Raw genomic sequence first — 21,428 nt, forward strand, 5'->3', positions numbered from 1 at the left:
TTCTGGGTAAATTAATGAAAGAAGAGTTTGGTCATGCCAAACAAAAGACTAATTGGAGACCTCTGACCTAATTCTTACACCTTTTGGTTAAATTTTAGCACTGTTAACTTCTCTATCTTTTAATCTAGCCCAGAGTTTCTTAAACTTCGTAGTATTGACAGTTTGGGCTGGGTGATTCTTGTTGTGGGGTGGTTCTGTGCATTCCAGGAAGTTTAGCAACATCCCTGACCTCTACCCACTGTATACCTAGAGCAAACCCCTACCCATTGTGGAAACCAAAAATGTCTCCTGATATTGATTGCTAAGCATCCTCGGGAGTTTGGTGGGGGAGATTTTTCTTCCATAACTCTTTTGCTCAAAAACTTAAAAGTTCATGTGTATAATCTAATCAACCAGCCATTATATAATTATGTCAACAAATTCTATCAAATCCACATGCATAAGTAATGTTTCAAGGCTCTTTTTACCTTGCTTTGTTTTCCCTAGATGTAATTACCAGAACATCTCTCATTACTGCCTAGTTTGGATTGTTTATTATTAGATTTGAAAATACCTAATTACTGCTGTCGACATACAATATTAACGTTTGTAACAGTCCGAACTGCCCCTTCCTTCGTAATCAATTTATGTTCTTTTCTTTCAAAAATCGCTCCTTTAATAAATGTAACCCTTGTGATTCTGACAATTTCATCTATAGTTGCGTTTCATCAGTTTTCACATGGCTTTACTTCTACAGAGTTGTGATTACTACATGAGTCTTCCTGTATTTTTCTTGTGTGTATGTTTTTACACCGTCTTTTCTATTCACTGAAAATCTGGTCAAAGCTGCAATCATGTAGTAAAATCTTGAGCAAATTGCTTCCTTCCCAAGACACACCAAGTTGGAGAGGTTTAAACAAAAAGATATGCGTAACAATTTTTAAAAACTACAAGGAAAATAATCTATATCTTTTTCCTTGTTGCCCACCAACGCTATACCAAAACAGTTAAACCAGAACTATGTAACTAGATATTTGTTGGTAATTAAGTAGAAAAATTGGATAATTAGGTGAGGGAGTTCCAAAAATATGGAAATATGGGCTGATACAGATTTTGTGTCCTAATTCATAGGAAAAATGTTAGAAAGGCATGAAAATTAAACCTCAGCTTTCACTTTAAAAACGCCGTTAAAACAAAATGATATGAAATAAGGACTTACAATTGTCATAGTTATAAGGAATAATCTGGAGTGATATTATAAAAGATGGTTTCTGCCTCAAAAAAGATTTTATTCACAGAAATAAAGAGAGCTGCAGATGACAGCTACATTTGTAATATGTATCCATACGGACTAGCAGAGGAGTATGTGGCATGATTCGGGTTGCAATGATTCATGTTAAATTCAGGGCGTTATGTAGGAAAGCTACAGCTGTATATATTATAATTTTTTTTTTTTTTGAGATGGAGTCTCGCTCTGTCGCCCACGCTGGAGTGCAGTGGCACGATTTCAGCTCACTACAACCTCCGCCTCCCAGGTTCAAGCCATTCTCCTGCCTCAGCCTCCCAAGTAGCTGGGACTACAGGCGCCTGCCACCACGCCCGGCTAATTTTTTGTATTTTTGGCAGAGATGGAGTTTCACTGTGTTAGCCAGGATGGTCTCGATCTCCTGACCTTGTGATCCACCCACCTTGGCCTTATAATTTTTTGTTTTACCATAAAAAGGCTTCTACATTGCATTCCTCCTTCCATGAGAAAGATCCCAAAGTCAGGAGAGAACTAGCAAAACATGTGAATTCAGATTAACCAGGTAAGAGAAAATGCCCTCTCTTTACCAGAAGAACTAAATAATCTCCAGGGCTAAAAACCAAGGAAGTTGGATGGCAGGCCGGTCTATCCAAGACTCTCCCCTATCTAGATAAGGAAACAAGTAAATCCCTGACAGTTGGTGAAACACACTGGTATAGAGGAGAGGTTTGTGGGTCAAAACAGGGGCTTGGATGTGGGCCAAGGTGGTCGAGGGCTGGCCTACGGTGTGCCTGTTTAACGATTAACAATATATGCTTTAGAATAGTGCTTTATTAATATAGTCATGAATCATAAGAATAGCTTGTACTTAGTCCAACAATATAAGAATCAGCGGTGAGCTTGCTTGACTGACCACAGAATGGAACAAACCACCGCAGCAAGTGTGCAGAGCCTCTGATCAAGAAAGCTTGCTTATTGCTCAACCTCCCACTTGAGTACCTGAACAAAGGTCTCGTGAGAAGAGAAGCGACCCCTGCTCCATTCCCCAGAAGGGAACAGCAGGAGGCTGCTTGTAAAAGAGAAGTCCTCTGAGGATAAGGAGGAAGTCTTCTATCTCCAGCTCGTTCCCAGAGGCAGAGAGCTCTGCTGCTCTGCTGATGGTGCTTGGAGTGGACTGCTCCTTTGATGCACAGGCCTGTGGTCTGACGGGCTGTCTGCTTTCACGTCCTGTTCTGTTCTGTTAACTGCTTAGTTGGACTCTGATGATTATCTGTAAGTTAAACATAGAGCATTAGCTTACATAGTGAAACAGTAAATAATATTAACTTGCTGATCACGCATGCTACCCCCTCTGCCACCTCTCCCCATGGTCACTCTATGATCACCCAACCATCTGCCCACCATCAGCCTATAGGATCAAAGGAAATATACTCAGTAAACATCAGTGGAATCCAGAGTTCAGGGCCTTCTCAGTTTCCGTTTTGAGATGGACCCTTGGACCTACTTTTTTAACTCTTGAACTTTGTGTCTTTGTCTTTATTTCTTTTCTCATTCCCTCGTCTCCACCGGGAAGGGGAGAACCCACATGTGGTGTAGTGGGCTAGTTCCCCTACATCTTTGGCGCCCAGCATGGGCTCCTTGTACCCAGGTGAAGTTATGCCTGAATGTGGTCATTGCGGAGACCAGTCTGTCGAGGGACTCCCGAGAACGTGTGGTCAGCCTTGCGGTAAGCTTGTGTGCTCAGAGTATTCCAGGGACACCATGGGACAATCGGAAAGTAAGCACTCTGCTTAAACTTTGTCAAACTCCTCTTAAAGAGGGGGAAAATAAGGCTAGCACAGAAAACTTGATTACTCTGTTTCAAACAGTAGAGCAGTATTGCCCTTGGTTTCCTGAACAAGGTACCATGGATTTAAAAGATTGGGAGCAGGTTGGAATTGCCTTAAAACAAGTTCATAAGGAAGGAAAACTTATTCTTCTAACGGTCTGGTCAGACTGGGCTGTGGTTAAAGCAGCGTTGGAACAGTTTCAAACGGAAAATGAAGTTTATCCTCCAGCAAAAAGAATTCCAGCAGAGGAAGGCGGTGCTGCCGCCAATATAAATATAAAGGAAGCTGAAGAAGAAGAGGATAGTGAAGAAGATTTTGAGGAAAGTATAGACAAACCTGGAGATGACTTAATTTCTTTTGAGGAGCATGTGGGACCTCCAGCTGCTCCTAAAATAAAGAGAAAAGCTATTAATGCTAATATGTTTCAAACAAAGAAGAGTCTTGAGGAATCTTCGGCTCCTCATTGGGATCATCCAGAGTGGCCGCCTCCAATAAGGCAATGTAACCCGGAGCCTTGGAGGTTCGAATCTCAAATTTGCCCTGTTTCACGAATGGATAAATTAGGGGCTCAGGAATCAAGAACACATTTTTGCAGCACCAGTACAGCATAGGGCTGCACTGCCACCTAATGTCAATGAATCACCATTTCAAATGGTTATTCGGCAGGCTAGGTTAGCTGGAGATCCCGATGCCTGGCAGTTTCCAGTAGTTTTGCAACCCCCACAGCAGCAGGGTGGTGCCCATCAGGTGGTATGGGAACCATTTTCTTTTAAGCTGCTTAAAGATCTCAAAGCAGCTGTTGGTCAGTATGGTCCCAATTCGCCTTTTGTCCGGTCACTATTACACTCATGACTCAGGACAAGCGATTGGCTCCAGACGATTGGGAGATTTTAGCAAAAGCTACTCTTTCACCCTCCCAATTTCTTCAGTTTAAAACTTGGTAGACCAATGAGGCTCAAAATCAAGATCGAAAAAACCGTGCTGCTAATCCCGTTGATGCCATTTCACTTGAACAACTGTTGGGAGTTGGGGGCCAATGAGGAACTGTACAACAGAAATTAGTGCTTCAGGATGATGCCATTGAGCAAATTCGCAATTGTTGCTTGAGGGCATGGGAAAAAATTCAGGACCCAGGAACTTCTTATCCCTCTTTTAATTCTATCAGACAAGGCTCAAAAGAACCGTATCCTGATTTTATTGCTCGTCTTCAAGATGCAGCTCAGAAGGCTCTCACTGATGAAAGTGCCAGGAAGGTGATTATAGAATTGTTGGCCTATGAAAACGCCAACCCTGAGTGTCAATCAGCTATTCGCCCTGTGAAAGGAAAGATTCTGGTGGGAGTCGATGTAATCAATGAGTATATCAGGGCATGTGATAGATTAGTGGAATCATGCATAAGGCTATGATAATGGCTCAAACCATGGCAGGATTAAAGGTGGGAGGTCCAGTGAAAAACTTTTCAGGCAATTGTTATAACTGTGGGCAATCTGGACATACAAAAAAGGAATGTAAGAACAAATCAAACAAACAATCCAGATCTAATCAAACAAAGGAGCCACCTGGCTTATGTCCCAGGTGCCAGAAGGGTAAACATTGGGCTAAACAGTGTCACTCCAAATTTGATGAAAATGGCCAACCCTTGCAGGCGCAATCGGGAAACGGGAAGAGGGGCCAGCCACAGGCCCCGCTCCAAACTGGGGCATTCCCTCTCCAGCAGTTTGTCCCTCAGTCGGCACCAGTGCCTTTAATCCCTCAAGTGACACAAATACCTTTAGCCCAACCACCACCGTAACACAATTGGTGCCAGCTACAAAAGGGGGCACCGCTTTAGATTTATGTTGCGCCAGAGCTGTGTCTCTGCTTCCAGGGGAAGCACCTCAAAAGGTGCCCACTGGAGTATTTGGCCCTTTACCTGAGGTAACAGTTGGACTTGTTTTAGGGAGATTTAGTCTAAATTTAAAAGGATTTCAAATTCACACTGGAGTGATAGATTCAGATTTTGTGGGAGAAATTCAATTGGTTATTAGTTCTAGTATTCCTTGGAGTGCAAGCCTGGCAGATAGAATTGCTCAATTGTTGTTATTACCTTATTACCTAATTGTTGTTATTACCTAAGTAGGAGAAAGTACAGTAAAAAGAGAAGGTGGTTTCGGCAGCACTGATAGCAAAGGAAAAGCAACTTATTGGGTAAATCAAGTTTCCGAAAATAGACCTGTGTGCACAATAACTATTCAGGGAAAACACTTTGAAGGACTTGTCGATACAGGCACTGATATTTCTATTACAGCCCTGGATCAGTGGCCAAAAACATGGCCCAAACAGAGAGCTTCTGTGGGTTTAATTGGAATAGGCATGGCATCTGAAGTTTATCAGAGTGTTACAATTTTACACTGTTTAGTACCAGATGGACAGGAAGTCACCATCCAACCTATGATTACTACCATTCCCATTAATTTGTGAGGAAAAGATTTCTTACAACAATGGGGTACAGAAATCACCATTCCCTCTATGATTTACAGTTCAGAGAGTCAAAGCATGATGACTAAAATGGGGTATACTCCTGGAAAAACATTAGGAAAGAATGCGGATGGAATAACTCAGCCGATTGAAGCCTCAGTTAAATTTGACCGAAAAGGAATTGGGTACTCTTTTTAGGGGCGGCCGCTGTTGAGCCTCCAAAGCCCATCCCATTGAAATGGAAAACTCAAAAACCTGTGTGGGTTGATCAGTGGCCGCTTCCTCAGCAAAAACTGGAGGCATTACATTGACTAGCAAAAGAGCAATTAGACAAAGGACATATTGAACCTTCTTTCTCACCGTGGAATTCCCCAGTTTTTGTAATTCAGAAAAAATCCGGTAGATGGCGCACGTTGACCAACCTACGAGCGGTTATTGCAGTCATTCAACCGATAGGGGCTCTCCAACCAGGGTTGCCATCCCTGACCATGATTCCAAGAGAATGGCCGATGGTAATAATTGATTTGGGCAGGGCGCGGTGGCTCACGCCTATAATCCCAGCATTTTGGGAGGCCGAGGCGGGAGGATCACGAGGTCAGGAGATCGAGACCATCCTGGCTAACACGGGGAAACCCCGTCTCTACTAAAAATACAAAAAATTAGCTGGGCATGGTAGTGGGTGCCTGTAGTCCAGCTACTCCGGAGGCTGAGGCAGGAGAATGGCGTGAACCTGGGAGGCAGAGCTTGCAGTGAGCCGAGATTGCACCACAGCACTCCAGCCTGGGGGACAGAGAAAGACTCCGTCTCAAAAAAAAAAAAAATTTGATTCGAAAGATGGTTTTTTCACCATTCCTTTGGATCCCAGGACTTTGAAAAATTTGCATTTACAATATCTGCTATAAATAATAAGGAACCAGCTACTAGGTATCAGTGGAAAGTTTTACCCCAAGGAATGTTAAATAGTCCTACAATTTGTCAAACTTTCCTTGGGAAGTTCATTCAGCCTGTCCGGGATCAGTTTCCTGATTGTTGATATTATTCATTATGTTGATGACATTTTATGTGCTGCTACAAGTAGGGATAGACTTATCAAATGTTTTTCTATGTTACAAGAGATGGTGGGGCTTACAGTTCTCGCTATAGCGCCAAATAAAATTCAAACTACTACACCGTATCATTACCTAGGAATGAAGGTGGAGGAGAGAACAGTTAAAGCTCAAAAGGTAGAAATTCGTAAGGAGTCCTTAAAAACGTTAAATGATTTTCAAAAATTATTAGGAGACGTTAGTTGGATAAGGCCCACCTTAGGAATCGCCACTTATGCGACATCTAACTTGTTTGCTTTGCTGAGAGGGGATGCAAATTTACATAGCAAAAGAACTCTGATGCCTGCAACAGCTTCAGCTGTTAAGAATAATTGAGGAAAAAATTCAAAGTGCTCAAGTCAGTAGAATAGATCCTGGTGTTCCATTACAGCTCTTGGTGTTCCTACTCTCCATTCCTTACAGGAGTGATTATTCAAGATGCTGACTTGGTTGAATGGTCTTTTTTACCCCACAGTACAACTAGGACTTTTTCAATTTACTTAGATCAAATAGCTATTCTTATAGGCCAAGCCCAATTAAGAAGAGTTAGATTCACTGGTACTGATCCAGATAAAATTGCAGCTCCTTTAAACAAAGCACAGGTTCAACAAGCCTTTATAAATTCATCAGAATGGCAGTCTAATTTAGCTGGGTTTTTTGGCCATATAATCATTACCCTAAAACTAAAATTTTTCAGTTCCTAAAATTGGCTACCTGGATTTTACCTAAAATAACCAGTTCTATCCTCTTGGAGGGGGCTGTAACTGTCTTTACTGATGGCTCTCAGAATGGAAAAGCAGCTTATGCAGGACCAGAAGAAAAGGTTATTCAAACCCAGTTTCATTCTGCACAAAGAGCTAAGCTACAAGCAGTTGTATTTGTATTAGAAGATTTTGATCAACCAGTTTATATTGTCTCTGACTCTGCCTGTGTAGTTCAGGCGACAACAATGGTAAAAACAGTTTTAATAAAATATATTTCTGATGATCAGCTAAATTTTTTGTTTAGTTCACTTCAACAAGCAGTTAGAGTTTGAAATTTTCCTTTTTATATTTCACATATTTGAGCTCACACAAATTTACCAGGACCTTTAACCCAATTAAATAATCAAGCAGATTTATTAGTGACACCTGTTTTAACAGAGGCTCAAGAATTCCATTCATTAACTCATGTAAATGCTGCTGGATCAAAAAATAAATATTCATTTACCTGGAAACAAGCTAAAAATATAGTGCAACATTGTCCACAATGCCAGGTGCTACAGCTACCTACTCAAGAACCTGGAGTTAATCCTAGGGGGCTTAAACCAAATGCTATTTGGCAAATGGATGTGACTCATGTTCCATCATTGGGAAAATTTTCTCTTGCGCATGTTACTGTTGATACTTTCTCTCGGTTTCTCTGGGCTACATGCCAAACTGGAGAAAGTACAGCTCATGTAAAACGACATTTATTGTCTTGTTTTGCAGTCATGAGTGTGCCACAGAAAATGAAAACGGACAATGGACAAGGATATTGCAGTAAAACTTTTGAAAGTTTTGTTCAGCAGTGGAAATTTGTACACACTACAGGAATACCCTATAATTCCCAAGGTCAGGCCATAGTAGAAAGGGCCAATCAGACTCTTAAGACACAATTAGAAAAACAAAAGAAAGGGGAAAGTAGTAAGGAGTATACCAAGCCCCATAGGCAGTTACGATTAGCCCTTTTGACTCTAAATTTTTTGAACATTTCCAGAGATCAGGTCTCCACAGCAGCCGAACACTTTTCTGGGCAGAAAGTTAATTTACATGAAGGAAAAACGGTCTGGTGGAAGGACACCAGAACTAAAACTTGGGAATTGAGAAAAATTATCACCTGGGGGAGGGCTTTTGCTTGTGTTTCACCAAGAGACAATCAAACGCCCATTTAGATACCCAACAGACATTTGAAATTCTACAATGAACCCTACACCGACCGGACAGAAGAAAGGGAAGAATCCAAAAAGGAAGACTGGTCCCTCCGATCTGTCCTTTCGGGAGCTGAGAAAGATGGCGAAGCTGAGCGTCTCAGAGAAACAACAGAAGATGGAGAAGACTCGCCAGGCTACACCACCAACAGAACAGGTAAAGAAGCTGACTCAAATGGCAGAGGACAGCCAGAGGAGAAACAACTGGCAATTACCCTGGGTAATATGATCTTGGCTGCCTTGATGGTAATTACCGCGGCAATAAGTCTCCCTGCTGTCTGGGCTGAACGAAATTTTACGTACTGGCTTCTGTTCCATTTCCTCCTTTGATTAGGCCAGTTACTTGGACGGATTCCCCTATTGAAGTTTACACAAATGATAGTATTTTGATGCCTGGGCCGATTGATGATTGCTGTCCTGCACAGCCTGAGAGGGAGGGCATGTTGATGAATGTAACAGTCTGGTATGAATACCGTCCAATTTGTTGAGGAGTTGCACCTGGGTGTTTACCATTGCAAATACAAAGATGGATAATCTGTGTACCTCCCCATAATCGTACCCGACCCAGTCATCATGTAGTGAGTGGAATGTCTTTCCAACCTATCATGACTGTAAAAACTTATGGGGATGGTTATTTTCGGTCAAATTTAAAAGTCAAAAATTACAAACCTAAAGGACTGGCTTGTCCTAAAAGAAATCCAAAATGGTCAGAAAAACTAGAGATTCTTACTTGGGAGGACTGTGTAGCAGATGGTGCAGTAGTTTTGCAAAATGATTCTTATGGAACAATTATAGCTTGGACCCCCAAAGGATCCTTTGCTAGAAATTACACCGGACAAAATGCTGGGTGTGCTGAGGATTCCTTCATGATAGATTATAGAGAAAGTCCCAATAATCCCCCCACTTTAGTTAGAAGATGGGAATCGCTATATCCATTGAAATGGGAAGATAAAGGTACTGCTCCTCCCTGACCAAAGATAATTAGTCCACTCATGGGTCCGGAGCATCCAGAATTGTGGAAGTTGCTTATGGCGACCTCCAGAATGACAGTGTGGAAAGGGGAAGCATCATGGCGAACAAGAACTAATAAGCTACTGTTTACCATGCTTTTTCAGTCTCATCAGTCTATTTGTTTTCAAAGTTGTGTTAAACCTCCTTACATGTTAGTTGTTGGAAAACTTATCATTTTACCTGACTCTCATACCATTACTTGTGACAATTGCCATCTGTTTACTTGTATTGATTCTACTTTTGATATGAGGAATAGCATTTTGCTGGTCCGAGCACGAGAGGGCGTTTGGATTTCAGTTACTCTTAACAGGCCTTGGGAGGCTTCTCCCTCTATTCATGTAATAACTGGAGTTTTAAAAGGGATTCTTAATCATACAATAAGATTTATTTTTACTTTAATTGCTGTGATTATGGGCCTGATTGCTGTCACCGCCACCGCGGCTGTGGCAGGTGTTGCCTTGCATTCTTCCATTCAAACTGCTCATTCTGTTAATGCCTGGCAGAAAAATTCCACTGGATTATGGAATTCTCAGGCAAAAATTGATCAGAAATTGGCCAATCAAATTAATGATTTGAGGCAAACTGTCACCTGGATAAGAGATCGTTTTATGAATTTAGAGTGTCATATGCAAATGCAATGTGACTGGAATACATCTGCTTTTTGTATTACTCCTTATAATGTTACTGAACATCAGTGGGAAAAGGTCCAATGCCACTTACAAGGAAGAAAAGATAATCTAATCCTGGATATAACTAAATTAAAAGAAGAGATTTTTGCAGCATAGCAGGCTCACTTAAATTTGTTGCCTGGAGCGGAAGTGCTTGCTGGAGCCGCAGATGGGCTCTCGGAGCTCAATTCTATCAAATGGATTAAAACTCTGGGAAGCTCTGCCATTGCTAATTTTGTTTTAATTTGTGTCTGCTTATGTTGTCTGTTTTTAGTCTGCAGATGTGGAAAGCAGCTCCTGAAAGAAAATCGAAACCACAAGCAAGTTATGATTGAGATGGCTGTTTTAAATTTAAAAAAAGGGGGAAATGTGGGTCAAAACAGGGGCTTGGGTGTGGGCCGAGGTGGTTGAGGGCTGGCCTACAGTGTGCCTGTTTAAGGATTAACAATATATGCTTTAGAATAGTGCTTTATTAATATAGTCATGAATCATAAGAATAGCTTGTGCTTAGTCCAACAATATAAGAATCAGCGGTGAGCTTGCTTGACTGACCACAGAATGGAACAAACAACTGCAGGAAGTGTGCAGAGCCTCTAAGCAAGAAAGCTTGCTTATTGCTCAACCTCCCACTTGAGTCCCTGAACAAATGTCTGGTGGGAAGGGAAGCGATCCTTGCTCCATTCCCCAGAAGGGAACAGCAGGAGGCTGCTTGTAAAAGAGGAGAAGTCCTCTGAGGATAAGGAGGAAGTCTTCTATCTCCAGCTGGTTCCCAGAGGCAGAGAGCTCTGCTGCTCTGCTGATGGTGCTTGGAGTGGACTGCTCCTTTGATGCAGAGGCCTGTGGTCTGACGGGCTGTCTGCTTTCACGTCCTGTTCTGTTCTGTTAACCGCTTAGTTGGACTCTAATGATTATCTGTAAGTTAAACATAGAGTATTAGCTTACATAGTGGAATAGCAAATAATATTAACTTGCTGATGACGCACACTACCCCCTCTGCCACCTCTCCCCGTGGTCACCCTATGATCACCCCACCATCTGCCCACCATCAGCCTATAGGATCAAAGGAATTGTACTCAGTAAATATCAGTGGAATCCAGAGCTCAGGGTCGTCACAGTTTCCACATTGCGATGGACCCCTGGACCCATTTTTGTTAACTCTTGAACTTTGTGTCTTTGTCTTTATTTATTTTTTCATTCCCTTGTCTCCACCGGGAAGGGGAGAACCCATGGTAGTGTAGCAGGCTGGTTCCCCTACAAGGTTGACCAAACTTTTTCTGTAAAAGACCAGATATTAAATATTTTCAGCATAGTATGCTATACAGTCTGTTGCAACTTCTCAACTCTGTGGTTATAGAATGAAAGCAGCTACAGACAGTATATAAACAAATGGGCATGCCTATATCACAATAAAACTTTATTTGTAGACACTGAAATTTAGATTTTTTAACATTTTCACAGGTCACAGGATATTGATCTTTTTGTGATTTTTTTTCAACTACTTAAAAATATAAAAATGGACCATGGGTCCAGTTTAGACTGTGGGTGATACAATAGTTTGCTGACCTCTGATGTGGAGCACTAAACACTTAAGTTCTTAGATAATTAATGTTAGGTCAGAGGAGAAATTAGCAATGGAATAAAATTCAGTTTCATTACTTTACAGAAAGGTTATTTTATAAGTACTATTTTGAACTAATAGAAAGGTAGGGTATAAAGCCAATATAACTGAATGATATTTGTATGTATTAGTTTGTACCATATTTTCTTTTCTTTTTTTTTTTTTTTGAGACAGAGTCTCACTTTGTCACTAGGCTGGAGTGCAACGGCACAATCATGGCTCACTGCAACCTCCACCTCCCAGATTCAAGCGATTCTTCTGCCTCAGCCTCCCACGTAGCTGGGACTACAGGCGTGCACCACCACGCCCAGCTAATTTTTGTATTTTTAGTAGAGACAGGGTTTCACTATGTTGGCCAGGATGGTCTCGGTATCTTGACCTTGTGATCCACCCACCTCGGCCTCCCAAAGCGCTGGGATTACAGGCGCAAGCCACCATGCCCGGCCACCGTACCATATATTTTCTTATATACTGAATTTTGTTTTTCCCCATTCAGACTAGAGGTAGGCATGCATTTCCTCTGAGGATTGTCACAGCCAGCAATACTAGAAGCAACAGATGAAAAAAGATTAAAATCAGAGGAGCTGCCACTCCCACAATTTGCCTAGATGGAAAGAGGATGAATTGGTGGGAAATCAAAAGAATGTGATGTTTTCCCTTGCATTGCTCAAAAGGAAGGTGCAGCAGCAATCTGTGTAGTCCCTGAGGCTGAGGTCCCAGTGACTAGAGCAAGAATAGACAGTTGTAGTGACATTATACCAATTTCACACCACCCCAAACTCCAGAAATCATATGCAACCCTCAGATTGAAGAGACTCTAAACTATCTGATATCATGCTGAAACGAGTAGAGGATCAGATTTCTCTGAGCCCATGGAATGGAGCCTTGAAATTCAATTAGAAAACTGAGTTGCAGTTATTTTACATGTGAATTGTCAGAAGACACATACCCACTTTACTTACATAGTCAAGTATCAGTTACCTAAATGCTCTCAAGCCTCGAAGTTGGTGGGGAAACCATGTTTCCATCACATCTACAGTGGGAAACCTAACCTCACTTGCTGGCACCTTCCAGGATCTTTGGAGTTAATGTTTTTCTATTATTTCCAGCTTGTACTGAATTACTGTGATTTCTCTCAAGTCTAGCCTCTTTTGGCTGTTCTTTTTCTCCACTCTGCATCATTCCCAAAGCAACAGCCTCTTTCCCTCTTCTCAAAATGCCGCAGATACAAGGCATCTCTGTGTAGTAGATTCTCACGGAAGATTCAGGCAGGGGAAGAGGAAAAGGAATTTAGGCTGCACCAAACACCTTAAAACTGACTATTTTAAGATCCTTGGCCATAGCCCAGAACTTCTCCCTGGCTGCCTCTTGCTCAGCAATCTGGCATCTTGATGTATTCCTTCCTCACATCCTCCTCCCCATTCTTGTCTCATTCACTCTTTCCTTTTTCACCCCTTTCTTCTTGGGTTACCAACGGAAACTCCAAAATCTTCATCAATTCTTCATTAACAGAATAATTTTGCCCTTCTAGTTTCACTGCTAGCCTATTTTAGCCAGTTCTATTATTAAACACTGTTCTTCCTGTATGACTACGCTAATGAGTATGACCTATTTCCTCACCATGGAGTTCTAAGAAATTATTTCTTTTTTGAAAGCTAAAATTAATTGCACCAGGCCCTTAACAATCCTGATTAACCGATATTGTGAGAAGAGATATCTCCATTTCCCTGACATCCCCTCCCATTATATTCAAGAGAAGAACAGGGCATGGCTAACTCAGTTCTTAGGGGCCAGTTTTCAGTCCAAACCCACAGTGCAGGGAGGAATTAGAGACCACATCTGGCTCTCTAGATAGGTCCCACTTTTTTGTTTGTTTGTTATATTCCCAACATCTTGTCATTTTTAAAAACATTCTCATGTGGTCTGGGGCCATCCATCATTATCTTCTGCAGCAATAATTCCACTTCTGATCTGGTGAAAGCTTCTCATGGATTGTGTGTGTGTCTATGTGTGTGTGTGTGTATGTGTGTGTCTGTGTGTGTGTTGGAATGGAGAACTGTAGAGGATTGGGAAGATGTGGACATAAAGATTCTCCTAGTGATGTTACGCTCGAAGTTCAGATTGCCGTCGGTGGCTTGGGCTTCCACTCTGCTTCTTTCTTCCATTCTTCACCTCTGATTCGTCTAGATCCCTTCACAGGCTGGAATTATGTTCTAAGGCTGGGAACCCCACAGCCTCTGCATAAAGCTAACAAAGCCCATAGCAAATGGATAAGACACTGCTTCTAGAACAGTCTACTTCAAGTCAAATCGTGGCATATATGATGTTAAGCAAATTGCTTGCTCTTTATTTCTCAGTCACCCCACTGGGAAAATGGGAATTAAAAATAATAATACATATCTCAAAGGGCTACTCTGGAGATTACATGAATTAGTACATAGGAAGTGTTGAGAGAGTACCTGGCGCATAGTAAGTGATTTCTAAATGTTGACACTTAAGTTTACAGAGAAGGCTCTGTGCCAGTACTGACTTGGGGCTACAAGGTCTCAGGATCCATTCCCACACTCAGATTTTAACCATTGATTTCAAAGCACCCACACATGCCAGGTTGGCTGGCTCATGATGGCTTTAGCCATAGGGACCACCTGAGCAGCTTCTAGATACTGACACTGGGACTAGCTAGATCACCACATAAAAGAAATCAGATTTTAGCTTGTTGATTGTTGACTTGATGGAGAACTTCTAAGCCTTTTTAAGTAGAGAAGTAATGTAGTCTTTTTCTGCATCAAGATAATGTTTTATACTCTGTAGGAGATGGTCTGCATGAGGAAGAAACTGGAAGCACATTGATCAACTAAGAGATACCAGTAGATTATGCCAAGGTGATGAATACATAAATTAAGGTGGCAGCAGCAATAGGGCTGATGGAGAGAATTTAGCATTTAGAAGGTAGAATCAGCAGAACTTACTGACTAACTGGAAATGCAGGATAAGGAGGAGGAATGTTCTCTGATAATCTCAAGATTTTGAAGTGGGTAAATGAAGTGAGTAAATCGTGGTTTTGCCAACTCACTATGTTCTTTCAAAGGCAAGCCTTTCTTCCCAAGGGGAGGGAACAGGAAGAGAAGAGACTATAATAAATTTAGTCTGAGCTAGCAGGCTACTGGACAAATACTTCCGGAGTTACAGAGAGAAGTAATAGCTGGAATGAAATATTTGGGAGCTGTTAAACACTAACATTCAATGGACCAAAAAGGAAAGAATACTCCATAAAGGAAAGATGGAAAACTTGGAGGATGCCCAGAGAACTAAGAGAGACGGGTTTTATAAAAGCCTGTGGAAGAAGAACTTTTGAGGAAGAAGGAGCAGCCTGAGAATTCAGTGAGAAACTGCCATGAGGAGTGTTGTGGCGTCTTGTAAGCAGCTGCGATTGCAGTAAGGGAGTCAGAAGTCACTGGCTTTAAGTGAGGAGTTCATGGAAAGACAGACTGTGGAATCAGTGTGGACTGTCTTCTTAAAACAATAAGCATAGTTGAAATGCAGAGAAAATGGGAAAGTTGCTAGAGGCAGGAATAAGAGAGGTTTTAATTTTCTAGGGTTTAATAGACTGGGGCTTGTTCACAGAGTGAAAAGGGGAAACGACTGTGGAAGGAAAGGGTGAAGTCAAAAGTGAAAAAGAGGAAGGTAATCAACCTAGCTCTAGAGAAGAAATGAGGAGCTGGGGATTAAAGCCCAGGTGGAAGGATAACACTACAACAGGTGGAATCAATACCACAGAAGCAACCTTCAAGCAACAAGGACCTGGGGTTGGCGGATATATACCAACTCTTGGTCTCCTGCCGCCTGAGAGGAAAATTCTGATGTGGGGCTCTCAGAGGTTTCAGTAGGTTGGAGCCTCAGTTTTCTATGAGTGTACCCCACTCATCAGGTACTTTTTGGCTTTCCTCCCTGTTCCATCTCATTTGACCACTCCCTTGTTTACGCTCCCTGGAATCACCTCCCAAATAAACTACTTGTATCCACATCTTTGTCTCAGGCTCTGCTTTCAGGGAATCCCAATTTACATAGTTGTTGAGTAAGAACATAATCCCAGACTTTGTGAATCCAGGTCACAAAAATATTTGTCTTATATTTTATCTACTTTTCAACTTTCTTGGTAGAAATTTTGTTGTGCTACAAGGTCTTCCGTTACAGATTAATGAAGTTTCTTTCACCTTTCTATACTGAAATGTAAAATTCTTGTGCTAAAGCATGAGTAAACTTGGGATGTTAGTAAAATGACTTTAGGGGCATTGTACTGTCTGCATCAACATTCACTGCGTCCACATTTCACAAATAGTTCTACATTATTAAAAATAATATGACTATTTCATTCGTTCTGTAAAGAATGAGGCAGCAGGCTGGGCATGGTGGCTTCCTCATCTAACGTTGGAATTATCTTTATAAAATGATTTATTATCTTTGTGTGTACACTGCTGCCTCACTCTTTTTTTTGAAACAGGGTCTCACTCTGTTGCCCAGGCTGGAGTGCAATGGTGTGATCTTGGCTCACTGCAACCTCCACCTCGCAGGTTCAAGTGATCCTCTTGCCTCAGCCTCCCAAGTAGTTGGGATTACAGGCACTGGCCACCATGGCTGGCTGTTTTCGTATTTTTAGTGGAGATGGGTTTTCACCATATTGGCCAGGATAGTCTCAAACTCTTGACCTCAAGTGATCCACTCGCCTTGGCCTCCCAAAGTGCTGGGATTACAGGTGTAAGCCACCACGCCCAGCCTGCTGCCTCCTTCTTTACAGAATGAATTAAACAGTCATGACGTTGTTTCAAGACAGAAGGAAATGAAAATTTATTGCATATTTTCTGTCAGGCATTGTCAAAAGCACTTCATGTAAGTTATCAAGTTTAATCAAGTTACCAATTTTGAATATTTACATTATATGCTACTAGAAAATGGCAATATTATTATACCATGCATAATAAATATTTCTGAGCTTCTGTTGTGTGATGTGCATATGCTGGGTGCTGTGGATATTGAAATAAGAAAAAACAAACCCCTGATCTCCCTGGAATGAAAAGAGAAGCTCTAGTACACAACTTAGTGAAGTGTGACTTAAGAGAAGTAAATACATAGGAGAACATCTAGCCTTGGTGGATGGGCTAGGAGAAGAGCTGGTGGCTAATTAAGACTTATTTCATTGAGAGAGGGTACATAGAAATTAGAATAGGTAAATAAAAAGGTAACAATTACATACATCACAGCAATAGGAAAGAGTACATATATTATGGTTAATTCATTGATGAAAGAGTCATTGGAGATGAAATCTTAGGCTTGCCAAGCATCTTTATTGAGCCAGGCAATCTTCCATTAAACTGGACAGATGCCCCCCCTTCATTTCTCTTGAAATTTCCTAATTTTGTAGTAGGAGAATGGCACACACTATGGAGATTTTCTTGCTCACAACAGATCCCCCAGCAGCCACATTTAACAAAAATTTTTGGGCCAGAGAGTAAAGGTGTGGCCTCAGTGTGTGGGTGCCATATATCTAGGTGTACACTGAAGTACAGATGGCTGGGTGCAGTGGCTCACGCCTCTAATCCCAGCACTTTGGTAGGCTGAGGTGGGCAGATCACAAAGTCAAGAGATGGAGACCATCCTGGCCAACATGGTGAAACCCCATCTCTACTAAAACTACACAAATTAGCTGGGCATGGTGGTGCGTGCCCAAGTCCCAGCTACTCGGGAGGCTGAGGCGGGAGAATTGCTGGAACCCGGGAGGTGGAGGTTGAGATCGAGACCATCCTGGCCAACATGGTGAAACCCCATCTCTACTAAAAATACACAAATTAGCTGGGCATGGTGGTGTGCGCCCAAGTCCCAGCTACTCGGGAGGCTGAGGCAGGAGAATTGCTGGAACCTGGGAGGTGGACGTTGCAGTGAGCTAAGATCGCACCACTGCACTCCAGCCAGGCAACAGAGCGAGACTCTGTCTCAAAAAAACAGAAAGAAAGAAAAAAGAAACATAGATGACTGGGCTAATTGGATTCTCCCTCCCTCTTAGGGTTGTGAGATTTGTATGGAAAGACACTGAGGCCAAAATTCCACTGAAACTAAAACATTTTAAGGGCCGCATACTACAGAATAAATCCAAGGACACATCGTGATTTTTGGAGCTGTCCTTATTCTGCTTTCCCTTCGCTTTTATCAGTCTGTCATTGATTCTATTACTTACCTCAGTCAGTATCCCTCCAACAAATCCAATTATTTTTGCTCTAGATGGCTGAAGTTCATTTCTTTAGACAACAACAAATAAAACTAGTATGAGTGTATGACTCTCAAATGGGGCCTCAATATTTCAGAATCTTTGATCGCTGAAGTCAAGCACACAATGTCTATTCTAAAAGTTCTAGAATTTTTCCACCATGTCTCTCTGAGGAGGAAGCAGGAAAAAAACATTTCGGTCTCAGAGGAATCATTTTGTGGTGTACTCTTGGTCATGCCTATGGGAGTCAGGTACCTAGCATTTTTTTTTGAGGGAGTTATAGTTATTGGCAAAGTCATCTAAGTGCAAATATAAATTTTTAAATGTAAGTTTTAAAGGTTTCATATGCCAAGTTATTGTCCCAAATGCACATGCAGAAAAATAAGTTGTGCATGATGAAGTAAATGTGGCCAACCAACAAATTAATCAGAAAGTATGTGTAATTGTAGACAATGAAGTTTTTTTGTTTCTCAACCTAATGTACAGTTCTTTTGAAGTGAAAGGAGGAAACTATATATCAGGGAATTATGTTTAGATTGTCTTCCTTTTTCTAAGAAATAAAAACTGAGAAAAAAAGACAAAATTTAAATTCAAATGGGCAAATATAGTTTTGTCAAACGTATATATTTACATTTTCTGCTAGAGTTCAGAAATTTTGTCAGAATAGCTTGCAACCCTGAGGATTCTACTTTCAGATATTGTCATAGTGGTAGGAATCACGCATTTTCCAATTAGTTGAACACTTCATGAAGAGATAATATTTTAAGAGTCTAAAAACTGGAGAAAAGAGGCACACATACAGATTGGATTTAGGCATCAGGATGAAAAGATACATTGCAAATTCATCAAAAAAAAAAAAAAAAAGGCAGATACATCATCACCAAGGAGTAGAATGAAAGCAGGTATCTTGTGATAACTTCCATCTTCCGTGTTCCTAAAGGCATGTTTTAAAATGTGGTTTTACTTAACATGAGCTCTCATTTTCTTTTTTCCCCACATATTTTTATACAATATAGCTAAATTTCTTCTTCATGTGTTAATGGGTAAAAAATCTGTTTTCTATTAGAATTTACGTGTATTTGGTTGAAATTGTTTTTTTTGCTGACATGTGACCTTCTGGGGAGATTCTTCTTTAATAAGAAAGATGTTATTATTCAGAAGCATAAAATAAATGCCAGTCCACAGTCCTTGCATACACACAGAAAGAAAAACATATTCCTTAGCAAGAACACTTTTTATTTTTTGTGGCAGAAAAAAATAAGAAAACATCTTTTGCACTCTTCCTGCTAGGGAACCAATTTAAAATTAGTTTGATAATCAGAGGGGAAAAAATCCAAACACATAGGTGAGAAAGCTCTGAAAAGATGAGTAGTGAAAAAGCGTTTCATTTTTATCTTAACTAGTATGCAGGGGAGGACACAGGTTATTTGGAACCTGAAGCTACACATTTGGGGGAATCTGCCAAATGTCTATCAGTAATACTTTTTACATGCCTCATGTAGCAGGCCTAGAGGGAGAGCAATCCAGATATGAGCAAAAGAACAGAGGGCTCTGGGAGGAAGAAACAACGGTGCAGTGACAAAATTCTTTCTGTGGCATTCGGCTTTCCTGTCCAGTAGCCTGAGTTACAGGCAGAGTTCAATCAGAGAAGCAGACGGCTTCTAGGATATACAAGCGATTTGAATTAATACAACTGTGGGAGCTGGTTAAGTACTCTTTGAAAGGCAGCTGTCTCCACGGATGATGTTGGAGCTTGAAGTAGGAACTGCAGTTAAGCAAGAGTGTACATGAGCGTAATAGAAGCAGGAGCTGGAATCTATGAGGACGGACTGAAACCTGTGTCAGTTCTTGTTGCCTCTGACCTTGGTTGATGTGGGTGTCCTACAGAAGCCAGACCAATTTGTTATATGCTAAAGGAGGCTCTACATTATATCCAAAGGGAAGTGAAACAGCTGGAGGCTTAGCCACTATCTTAAAGCAAATGAGATACGTGACAGCATGGGGGAGCTACAAACATGGCTGCCACGTCCTTTCTGCCCTCCAGCTGCTCCTAATGGAAAACATAAGGCAAAGGGAATTCTGGGAAGTGTAGTTCGGCCTACCCAAGTTGACACATTACAAAGCACTTCACTTTTTCTTGGTTCCTTTTCTTCGTCTTTATTTTATCCACCTTTACCCTTATTTTTCTAGTTCATATTGTCAGAATCTTTCCCAGAAAGTGTGTGTGAAGGTGGAACTATTTCTCGAGCATCTATTAATTTAAACTTTCTGCTAGTTACATCAACAACGGGAATATTTAGGATAACTCACTAGTAAAATTGGTTTAGTTTTATTAATTTTAAAATGCTTCTCCATGGAAATTTCTGAAACCTATGTCATGTGCAAATAAATTTTCTAGTTTTTCAGGACTCTGCCTGAGATGACACTGAAACCAGCATTTTAGGAAGGAAGTTGATTACCTCCACCTGAGAAGGCTCTGCTAGTTGTGTGGAACGAATACTGTTCTTAACTACCCCTTTCCTTGATACCTACAATACACTCCATTCTAAATATTTTAATAAAAGGCATATTTGAAGTTTAAAATGTTATCATTGTAATCAGAGCATGGACTTTTATAAGTCCCATAAAAGGGTGCCTCCTGAACTGGGAGTCAAGTTTGGAAAATATAACCATCAGAAATTTATGCTAGTAGAATACAGTCAAGGATATAAGATCCGTTGTCTGAGTCTAGCTCCTCATGCAGCCTTAAGCAGACATGTTCCTCGCTGCAAGCTTGAGTGGACTGGAGGCGGGGAGATCTGGAATTAAACCTTCCCACGGGTACTCGGTCAAGTATGAAATAGTGGACCGGTATTCAATCCACAAGGCACAATACAGGGTCCAGAGGGTTTGGATGAAAGTTGTGCTGGAACTGATGTAGTAATTGAAGAGTTCTCTGAAAAAAGTTTTCCACAAGGAGAAGGAAAAGAAAATTGACAGTGTCCGTTTAATCTCTTTGGGAGCCTAATCAGCCTGATCTTGGTGGAACTGTACCTGTTGTCCGATTATATCATTCTTTTCTTGTACCTCTTTCAGCCAGTGATCTTAGGTCTCATTCTCATTTCATAGCTTTGGTGCAGTTGTGCAAGGTCACAACTTTTTCTTTTCTTTCTTGCTTTTTTTCTTTTTTTCTTTTAGACAGGGTCTTGCTCTGTCACCCAGGCTGGAGTGCAGTGGCGCGATCTCAGCTCACTGCAATCTCCGCCTCCTGGGTTCAAGTAATTCCCCTGCCTCATCCTCCCATGTAGCTGGTACCACAGATGCTTGCCACCACACCTGGATAATTTTT

General features: G+C 41.3%; 1 protein-coding gene and 1 long non-coding RNA gene across 5 annotated transcripts in view; one reads left to right on the forward strand and one right to left on the reverse strand.

The window, feature by feature from the left end:
• FGL1 (fibrinogen like 1) overlaps window positions 1–21,428 on the forward strand; it is a 59,584-nt gene that overhangs the window by 4,271 nt on the left and 33,885 nt on the right. The gene's annotated exons all lie outside the window — the stretch shown is intronic.
• Window positions 10,695–18,191, reverse strand: LOC134731874 (uncharacterized). The gene is made up of 3 exons (XR_010114553.1): window positions 18,071–18,191; window positions 11,297–11,497; window positions 10,695–11,135 (listed from the first exon to the last, which is right to left on the reverse strand). It is a non-coding gene; the product is annotated as an uncharacterized lncRNA (long non-coding RNA).

This window comes from Symphalangus syndactylus, chromosome 1 (assembly GCF_028878055.3).
Source record: "Symphalangus syndactylus isolate Jambi chromosome 1, NHGRI_mSymSyn1-v2.1_pri, whole genome shotgun sequence".
NCBI lineage: Eukaryota > Metazoa > Chordata > Mammalia > Primates > Hylobatidae > Symphalangus > Symphalangus syndactylus.